This window comes from Oratosquilla oratoria, chromosome 1 (assembly GCF_046742065.1).
Source record: "Oratosquilla oratoria isolate Oo_2021 chromosome 1, ASM4674206v1, whole genome shotgun sequence".
Taxonomy (NCBI): Eukaryota; Metazoa; Arthropoda; class Malacostraca; order Stomatopoda; family Squillidae; genus Oratosquilla; species Oratosquilla oratoria.
Genome location: NC_134777.1, coordinates 14,191,235 through 14,201,699, shown reverse-complemented (window position 1 = coordinate 14,201,699; position 10,465 = coordinate 14,191,235). Strand labels below are relative to the sequence as shown.

The window sequence follows — 10,465 nt, the reverse complement described above, 5'->3', positions numbered from 1 at the left end:
CGACCATTTATTGTGCCTACTGCACAGTGAAGCGAGCAATATCAAAATGTTTTAAACAGGTTTATAAAAGGTGCGATATTTATTGACAGTAATGCACAGTAAAGTCTCTTTATTTATCTCTGCATAAAGGAAAACCAATTATGTGCAATTGATTGTGAATGAGAAAGGGCAGAATTCGTATATGGAACCATTAAAATAATATCTAGCCCCAAAGAGAAAAAGTATGTCCAAATATTTTTAAATCCTTGGAAGTTCATTAGATGGAATACTAAGAATTATTCTATAAATTCATAGGGTACGAATCTAGGTTTAAAATTAATAAAAAGAGAATATTATGAAAACGTAAATTGTGCCAAAGACTAAAACATGGACTTGGTACGAATTGGTATATAATGTATAATATATATTGCTTGAAAATTAATTTCAATTATTTCTAAAAAAGGAAGAAGTATAGTTTAATAAAATTACAGAAGAAATATATGTTTTATATTAACATATTAGAGCGTTTTTTAAATGTCGGTTATCAATTTTTCATTTAGTGTTTACTTAAAGTTAGCGACATCACGAGACAAGTCAGAGTCGTAGTCTAAGTTTTCTCTCAATTTTCGAGTTTATAAGGATTACATTCTTCATCAAACTAAGTAAAAATAAACTCCGAATATATATAAATCAGTGCAATCTATATAGTGTTGCGGAAAGTAGAGAATATTTAAAGAAAAATTGTGTATTTTGTTATGGATGGAAAATGGCTTCCTGGCGAGTACTGTAACGGCAGTCGGGTGAGTGAATATCTATTTTGTTCATTTCTAACATTTATGCTCTAGAATATAACACATACAAAATGTTACATTAACAATATTTAAAGAGCTAAATGTTAATGAATTGAGATAGGTGATTGAGTGGTAGACCAGTAAATTATGAAAATAGTAAGAAAGTGGCTGATGGTGAGTGAAATTTATAGGGAAAGAGAGTTTAGTATGTTTTTGATATTTACTAAACATTATGAAAAATATAAGACGTTAAATTCCTGTCATTATTGTTGTAGCACGGTTTTATTTTTTTACGCCAAATATTTTATAAAGATCGGTTTAAAAGAGTGATTTTCTTAACAAAGCCTTGGTCATAACCTTAATCGTGAAATAAATCACATAAAAATAAGCTCATGATCCCATTCCCACATATTAAAAAAAAAATTACCCAAAGATGAAACATTTGACTGGTCTTTTAATAAATGCTCAAAGTAACAAAATAGAATAACCCGATGACAATTTGATACTTAATTTTCCATATTCGGCTTCACAGAAAATTTTGAGCAATTTCTTAAAAGCTTGTCACCTCACGACCCGGTTAATCGCATGAGCTGAAATAAACATGGGCAATTTACTTTGTGCGAGAATACTCTATAAACCGGAACAATCTTGTCAGGATTTTAATGTTAAAAAAAAAAGTTGACTTGCAGTGTCTGGCAACTCCCAAGGCAGTCGCATTTAAACGAACGGTAATATTGGCGTCTGAACGAAAATTAATGACACCCATACTTCGTGGTAATGCATATGTTGTTGTTGGTAAGGCGGTACAAATATATTGGGCTACGTAGCACCGATTCCGTAAGGAAATTGTCAAATATAACTCTCTTCTGTACGAAAAATATCTGTTAAGAGAGAAATTACGTGCTGTCAAGTAACACTATGGATAAGTATGTTCTGCACTTTCTTAAATGTCTTGTTTGCACAGGTACAACAGATGTGTGTACGGTGTGTGCGTGTGTGCGTGTGTGCGTGTGTGTGTGTGTGTGTGTGTGTGTGTGTGTGTGTGTGTGTGTGTGTGTGTGTGTGTGTGTTTGTGTGTATTTCCGTAGTTATATTTACCTAGTTGTATTTTACGGGAAGGGGAGCAATGCTCATGATGTCCCGCCTTCATATCTCATTTTATCTAGGCTGTGTGTGTGTGTGTGTGTGTGTGTGTGTGTGTGTGTGTGTGTGTGTGTGTGTGTGTGTGTGTGTGTGTGTGTGTGTGTGTGTGTGTGTGTGTGTGTGTTTGTGTGTGTGTTTCACCTTGGTCTTGGATCACATGTTGGACTCGTGATCGACAGATATTAACCTTATCACGAGTCCAACCGATCTATGGGTAATGCTGTGACTTTACACGTACACACACACCCAACTCCCCGCCCACGAGAGTTGGAGTAACAACCCGTAACGCAGCGATACTGAAATTATTTCAGCCCTGGGCGGGATTCAAACCCTGACCTCCGTAGTGGCAGCCGGGAACTCTACCAACTACTTCACGAGTTGTGCGTACGTGTGTGTGTGTGTGCGTGTGTGTACACGTGCATGAATGTGCCCATTTGTGTGTACGTGTACATTTGTCTATGTACTTGATAATCCGTTTCTTTCAATCACTAACTTACTATTTTGTTCTTCAATTAACCGTTTAGTTCATTGCTTATTTTTATAGCTTTCATGTATTTATCTATTTACTTTTATCCTTTATTTTAACTTGGTTATTTATCCATTATTTTATCTATCTATTTATTCATATATTTATGTACTTTTTTACTTATTTATTTGTCAATTTGTTTCTGTTCATTGATTGATTAATCGATTGATTGATTGATTGATAGTGAATAATTTATTTATTTATTGATTGTCCAATTAGTTACTGGTGTGGGGAGTCTGATTATTTATTACCGTATTGAACAATTTAGTTTTATCTCAGTCATTATTGTGGTCATCCATAGCCTCAATGTAGTTATTTTCCCCACAATAAGCGTATACATGCGATACCTGAAAATGTAATTCGACATTCACATCACTCATCATATTCATAACATGCCTACTTCCTCCATCCTGTGTATAATCGTACGCAAACAACACACGAAGTTGAAGGTTTCGGAATCAGATCCACAAACGAATTTAATTCTTTGTAAACATCATGTCTGGTGTGCCAGAGTGGGTTCCTATGAGAGGCGAGAGTTTTACAGGTTTGCAGGCCCCAAGTATCCGAGTCTCCGAGTCTACGAGTCTTCGGGTATCCGAGTTTCTGGGTCTTTGGATCTCAAAGTCTCCGGGTATCCGAGTCTCCGGGTCTCCGAGTCCCCAAGTATCAGAGTCTTCGAGTCTCCGGGTATCAGAGTCCCCGGGTCTCCGGATATCCGAGTTTCCGGGTATCCAAGTTTCCGGGTATCCGAGTCTCCGAGTCTCCGGGTCTCCGAGTCCCCAGGTATCAGTGTCTTCGAGTCTCCGGGTATCAGAGTCTCCGGGTCTTCGGGTATCCGAGTCTCCGGGTCTTCGTGTATCCGAGTCTCCGGGTCTTCGGGTATCCGAGTCTCCGGGTCTTCGGGTATCCGAGTCTCCGGGTCTCCGGGTATCCGAGTCTCCGGGTCTCCGAGTCTTCGGGGCTTCTGGTCCGGGTCCTGGAATCTTAGGAGTATCCGGGTCTCAGAGTCTCAAAGGCTCAGGATATGTGCGAGGCAAAGAGAGTGGAGGTAAGGGTAGGTGTGAGGCTAGGTGAGAAAGGTGAGGTCAAAGGCGAGATATCATGAAAACGTTGTTTATCTTTCTTCGTTCAAGGCTGCAAACAGTCATTTGCAGAAACGTCGATTCTGAAGATATTTTAGGTTCAAAGTCGAATAGTTTATGCACATGAAAACGTCTCTATGGGTAATGATCCTAAGAAGGACAAGATGTTTTATCCGTCTGATGATGTATTCCCCCGCCTGAAGAGCGTCACAATCGATCAAAACCCCTGTAGAGGTCTGAGATAGTCCACACAGAAACACATTTTATAACTAAAATAAAAACCATTAAGTTCGTCATCGTGTAGGAGGGGTTAGTGACCATTGTTTATGGACAGATTTTTTTTTATATAAGACGTGATGTGAAACACACACACACACACACACACACACACACACACACACACACACACACACACACACACACACACACACACACACACAGAGAGAGAGAGAGAGAGAGAGAGAGAGAGAGAGAGAGAGAGAGAGAGAGAGAGAGAGAGAGAGAGAGAGAGAGAGAGAGAGAGAGAGAGAGAGAGAGAGAGAGAGAGAAAACAGAGAAACAGAGAAACAGAGACAGAGTTGGTCGAGGTGACACGAAGAGAAACGAAGAGATATTGAGACAAAGACAGAGACAGTGAGACGGAGAAAGAGAGACAGGGAAAACGACACAGGTAGAGACAGTCATAGACAAAGACAGACACAGACACAAAGCCACATACACAGACGCACAGACAAACATGCACAGAGACAGAGATATAGACAAACACACAGACAGACAGAGACAGATAGACACACACATAGACAGACAGACGGAGACACAGGGACAGACAGAGAGACAGAGACAGGCATACAAAAACAGGCAGACAGAGGCAGAGACACAGACAAAGACACAGACAGACATACAGACAGACACATAGAGAGACAGACAGGGACAGACAGACATACAGAGGCAGAGCCACGGACAGAGATAGAGACAGACAGAGACAGACAGACAGACAGGGACAGACAGAAACTGAGAGAGACAGATAGACAGAGACAGACAGAGGCAGACAGAGACAGACAGACAGAGACAGACAGACAGAGACAGACAGACAGAGACAGACAGACAGAGACAGACAGACAGAGACAGACAGACAGAGACAGACAGACAGAGACAGACAGACAGAGACAGACAGACAGAGACAGACAGACAGACAGACAGACAGACAGACATCGACAGGCAGGCAGCGATAGACAGACTGAAATAAACTGAAACAGACAAACAGAGACAGAGTCAGCAGACAGACACAGACAGAAACAGACACATAGACATACGCATACAGACAGATACAGACAGTCGTACACAGAAAGTCGTTGACATAGAGACAAACACAGGGGGATAATGACACAGACAGAGACAGATACAGAACCCGATTTCTCTGAAAAAAAGTAAAAAAAGAAAAAAAAAATCAAAAGTAATAAGCTGTTTCTAAAAGCATACAGCAATGGAACTTACTGGAGATTTTGAATATATATATATATATATATATATATGTATGTATATATATATATATATGTATATGTATACATATACAAATATATATGTATATATATGTATACATATATATATATGTATATATATATATATATATATATATACATTTTCTAAACAGAAATGTAGTAGCACATTTGTAAATGACACACAAGAACCCACAGTTAACAAGCTGGTACGGACCTTACAACCTCTATATTCTATAGAACCTAATCAGAGATAGAGAGATATAATAGGAATTACAGGAACAAAGATCTTGCCGAGAAAAAGCACACAATCAAAATTATAATATAATGATGATAATAATAATAATGATAATACATACATACATACATATACCAAGGCTTTTTCCCCCTTCCAAGGGAGGTAGCCACAAAGGGAAAGGCATAAAAACACTCCCACCCATTTCATCCCTAAATACACTCCACACCCCTCCCACCCTTCCTCTCATCTGAGCACCTCCTGGATGACGGGTCATCCCTGAACCCTACCCACCGCCCTGGGTCAGAAGCAGTGTCGCAAGACACAGTACATCCACAGCAAGGCCGCTTCATTTAATCGGCGACCCCCCCTCTCCGTCCCCCTTTGCATATAAGGAGAGGACGGGGAGAAATCCCTTCGGGCTGCGTCAAAATTTACTCACACATACTACCCCACCCCCCCACCCCCCCGCCCATTCCTCCTCATGCAGTCACAACATCATCCATATACAACCATTCTCCACTCACCTCTGTCTTCCGTCCTCTCCCTTCCTTCCTCAACAGACATTCCCCTCTTCCCCAAAGCCCCCTTCACCCCATCCATCCACCTCATCCTAGGACGTCCCCTCATGTTCACTCCCTCCACATCTGCCTTCCATACCTCTTTTACTAGTCTTTCTTCACTCATTCTTTCCATGTGTCCAAACCATCCTAATATTCTTTCATCAACCCTCTCTCCCAAATCCTTTTTCACCCCTGTTCTCCTCCTCACCTCCTCATTTCTCACTCTATCTAGCCTAGTAACCCCCACCATACTTCTCAGACACCTCATCTCAAACACATTCAAACTCCTTCTCTCTTCTTCTCTTATGTTCCACGTTTCTGCCCCATACAGTGCTGTTGGCACAATCACTCCTTCATACAGTCTCCTCTTCGCATCCATTCCCAAATGTCTATTTCTCATTACACTCTTTAAACCACCAAGGCATTTACTCGCTTCTCTCAATCTACATTCTACCTCCACCTTCACTCCACCTTTTCCTGCTACACTTGCACCCAAGTATCTAAAACTATCCACTTCCTCCAGTCGCTCTCCCTTAATGTTCACTTCCAGTCTACTGCCACTTTCACCCCTTGTACATCTCATCACCTTACTTTTACCCACATTTATCTTTAGCTTTCTTCTATCACATACTCTCCCAAACTCTGCCACCAGCTTCCTCAATCCCTCCTCTGACCCTGCCACAAGCGCAGTGTCGTCCGCAAACAACAGCTGGCTCACCTCCCACTTTTCTCCATTTTCTTTAACCATCTCCAATCCCTGACTCACTACCCTAGCATTCACCTCTCGCACCACCCCATCCATGTATAAGTTGAACAGCCAGGGCGACATAACGCATCCTTGACGAAGTCCCACCTTTACTTCAAACCACTCACTCTCTCCATTTCCAATCCTAACACATGCTCTACTACTCACATAAAAACTCTTGACAGCTCCCAAAAGCTTTCCTCCTATCCCATAAATCTGCATAACCTCCCACAGTACCTTTCTGTCTACCCTATCATAAGCCTTTTCCAGATCCATAAAAGCCCAAAAAACATCCTTTCCCCTTTCCTATAGCTTTCTCACATATCTGTCTTACCACATGATACAATAATAATAATAATAATGATAATAGGAATGATGATAATGATAATAGTAATGATAATAATATAATATAATATAATAATATATAATAATAATAGGAATGATGATAATGATAATAGTAATGATAATAATATAATATAATAATATATATATAATATAATATATATAATAATATATAATATAATAATAATAATGATAATAATAACGACAATAAAACATGAACTAAATGAATAAATGATAAAGAATAAATATTATTATTATAGACTGTATTTTACCTACGCTCCTAATTATAGATATTTTGGAAAAATGAAATTGACTCACGAAAATCTATGAACGACAAACCAGCCATTTGACAACATCATAGCAGCATATTTTTGCTAGGTTGGTAAAATTTAAGTAAACAATCTCCTTGACAGTGTCCTGTTGCATTCTGGGCTCATAACGAGCGATCCAGAGAGAAAACGATGCAGCCGCGATTCGAAAGATGAGAACGAAGCGCTTCACGGGACGATTATGAAGCGTTTTGAGTGGGGGGAAAGGGGTAAGTGAAGTTCTAACGATTGAGGTCGGGGTGAGGAAGAGGAGGAGGAGGGAGAAGAAGGGGAGGATGAGGAGGGGAAGGAGGAAGAAAGGAGGAGGTGGAAGGGAGAGGGAGGAGGAGTGGTAGGGGATTAGCAGAGGGAGGAAGAGAAGGACGAGGAGGAGGAGGAGAACAAGAGGAACGAGGAGGAGGAGGAGGGAGAAGAAGGGGAGGATGAGGAGTGGAAGGAGGGGAACAAGGAAGAAAGGAGGAGGTGGAAGAGAGAGGGAGGAGGAGAAGTAGGGGATTAGCAAAGGGAGGAAGGGAAGGACGAGGAGGAGGAGGAGGAGGTGAAGAACAAGAAGAACGAGGAGGAGGAGGGAGAAGAAGGGGAGGATGAGGAGTGTAAGGAGGGGAAGAAGGAAGAAAGGAGGAGGTGGAAGGGAGAGGGAGGAGGAGAAATAGGGGATTAGCAAAGGGAGGAACAGAAGGACGAGAAGGAGGAGGAGGGAGAAGAAGGGGAGGAGGAGTGTAAGGAGGGGAAGAAGGAAGAAAGGAGGAGGTGTGAAGGGAGAGGAAGGAGGAGGAGTGGTAGGGGATTAACAGAGGGAGGACGAGGAGGAGGAGGAGTAGGAGGAGGAGGAGAACAAGAAGAACGAGGAGGAGGAGGGAGAAGAAGGGGAGAATGAGGAGTGGAAGGTGGGGAAGAAAGAAAAAAGGAAGAAAGGAGGACGTGGAAGGTAGGGGGTGGAGGAGTGGTAGGGGATTAGCAGAGGGAGGAAGAGAAGGACGAGGAAGAGGAGGAGAAGGGCAAGAGGAAGGAGGAGGAGGAGGAAGAAAAACGGAGAAAGGAGAGGAATGGTAAAAGAAAACAGGAAGGAAACGGGATGTAAGGAGTAGAGGAATAAGGATAAGAAGAATTGAGAGGGAGAAGGATGCTAGGAGGAAGATAAGGAGGAAGGAAGAAAAGTGTGATGGGAACAGGTTGAAGAGGGTGAGTAGGAGGGAAGTGGAAGAGGGAGGAGGGTGGTAGAGGTTTGGAAAATGGGGAAGGCCGGAAGTATGAAGATGTGGTATGGTAAGGTGGTTGTGGTGGTGGTAAAGTGGTTGTGGTGGTGGTGGTAAGACGGCTGTGGTGGGGATGGAGTTGGTGGTGGTAGGGTGGTGTTAGTGGTATAGATAGTGGTAGTGAGGGTGGTGCTATTGGCATGGGTAATGATAGTGGTGGTGGTGATATTGGTGGGGATATGATAAATGAAGGTTTAAGGAATGCATTAGGAAGAAGAGACAATATTTTTTTTAAAGTGGAAACTGGTCTTCACTCATATGAAGAGGAGGAGGAATAGGAAAAAGAGGAGACGAAGGAAGAGAACCAGGAAGTTGGAGCAGGAGAGGAAGAGGAGGAGGAGGAAGGGGAAGAGCAGAAAGAGGAGAAGTAGGAATCGTGTGACTGCATGTCAAGAGTCAAGGGTATGGAGTGTCCCATTTTGAAAAGGTAGAGAGAGCTGGAGTGGGCGACTGTGACCACACGAACGTACACAGAACACCCCCGGTCGAGCTACGTTCGAACGGCGAGGTTCAGGATGGTGAAAGGGTAAAAGGGAATGGGGTAGGGGGTTGGGGAGACGCACCTCACCACCTCAGGCCCCAACCCCAACCCCACCACGGTGAGAGGGGTTGCGATGGGGAAAACGTGAGAAACTTAAGCTTTGTCCTTTGCGGTTGGAATGTTATAGCAGACAAGTCACTCCTGGAAATCGGAGAAGATTGTGATACTCGAACCCGCAACCTAGCAAATGTGAGACCAGCACGCTTCTGATTATGCCATCACCGTAACGGGGTAATGGTGAGGGGAAAGGAGAAAAAAAAAATGTATTAGTGTTATTTCACGATTATATTAGAGCTTGATATTCTTCGGGCGAAGTTAGAAAAAAATTACTAATTTTTTTTATATATTTCCTTCTCAATACGAGTCAAATTCTTGCGCGCAGCATCGAATGCCTGAGGTACGATGATTGATGCATCACAATACTCGCGTTCTGAAATATAAAGCCACTCCTGTTTTACTTGATCTTTTTCACTGAGTAATAGTAGACACCGAAAACGTGATCAAGCCAGTTCATAGAATTCGTGGGTCACTCAGCTACAACTACAAAATAAAGATAATCAAGACGCCGACAACGGCATCCTTGTATACTTACGCCCGCGTAGGCATCATTGTATGGAAGAGGTTAACTTGTTTATTTTATTCATCTATTATGTTCTTATTTTACAACAAAATATTTTTATATCATTGCCTAGACCCAGACTCGCAGATATGTAGAAAATGCCGCCCTATAAAAGCATCTTCAGCCTGCAAATTTTGTCTTTTTATGTGGAATTAACTGATCTTAATTTGAAATTACAAGGTAAAATCCGACTCATCACTCAGTTGTGTGATGACATCTAGTGCTTCATTGCAAAAGTAAGTTTATGAAAGTCACAGTTGTCAAATGAAAATTCAGTTTTTCTTGTGTACAAAGAGCAGAAAAACACTTTCAATAATGAATCTGTACTTAACTTTGCTAAGTGTCACAGCCACTTGTAACTGTCATCAAAGAGATTTCAAAAAACATTTTGTGATTTCTCATCTTTTGAACATCCTTTTGCATTATTGTCAGTACCATTCTCCTTTGATATTTCTAAGACAGAAGAAAGCATGCAAATTGAACTATTAGAAAAACATTTTAAATCTACACTCGGAGCAAAATATCTTGAAGTGGGGATACCTAGATTCTTTTCAGAAATTTACCACAGAATATATCAATGTTTGGTTCTACCTATAAGAACATAAGAATAAAGGAGATTGCAAGAGACCATAAGGCCTACACTAGGCAGTCCCATATCCATCACCACCTGTCATTCCCATCCATAAAGTTGTCTAACCGTTTCTTAAAACAACTGATAGTTTCAGCGCTCACTACATGGTTACTAAGTCTATTCCATTCGTTGACCACCCTATTAGTAAACCAATTCTTGCCTATTTCCTTCTTAAATCTAAATTTGT

General features: G+C 41.3%; 1 protein-coding gene across 1 annotated transcript in view; it reads left to right on the top strand.

Annotated features, from left to right (window-relative positions):
- Positions 1-594: 594 nt before the first annotated feature.
- The window catches only part of LOC143027547 (neural cell adhesion molecule 2-like), a 710,233-nt gene continuing 700,362 nt past the window's right edge, over positions 595-10,465 (top strand). Inside the window, exon 1 of the mRNA XM_076188843.1 lies at positions 595-779. The gene's annotated coding sequence lies outside the window, so the exon portion shown is untranslated. The remainder of the gene's footprint in view (positions 780-10,465) is intronic.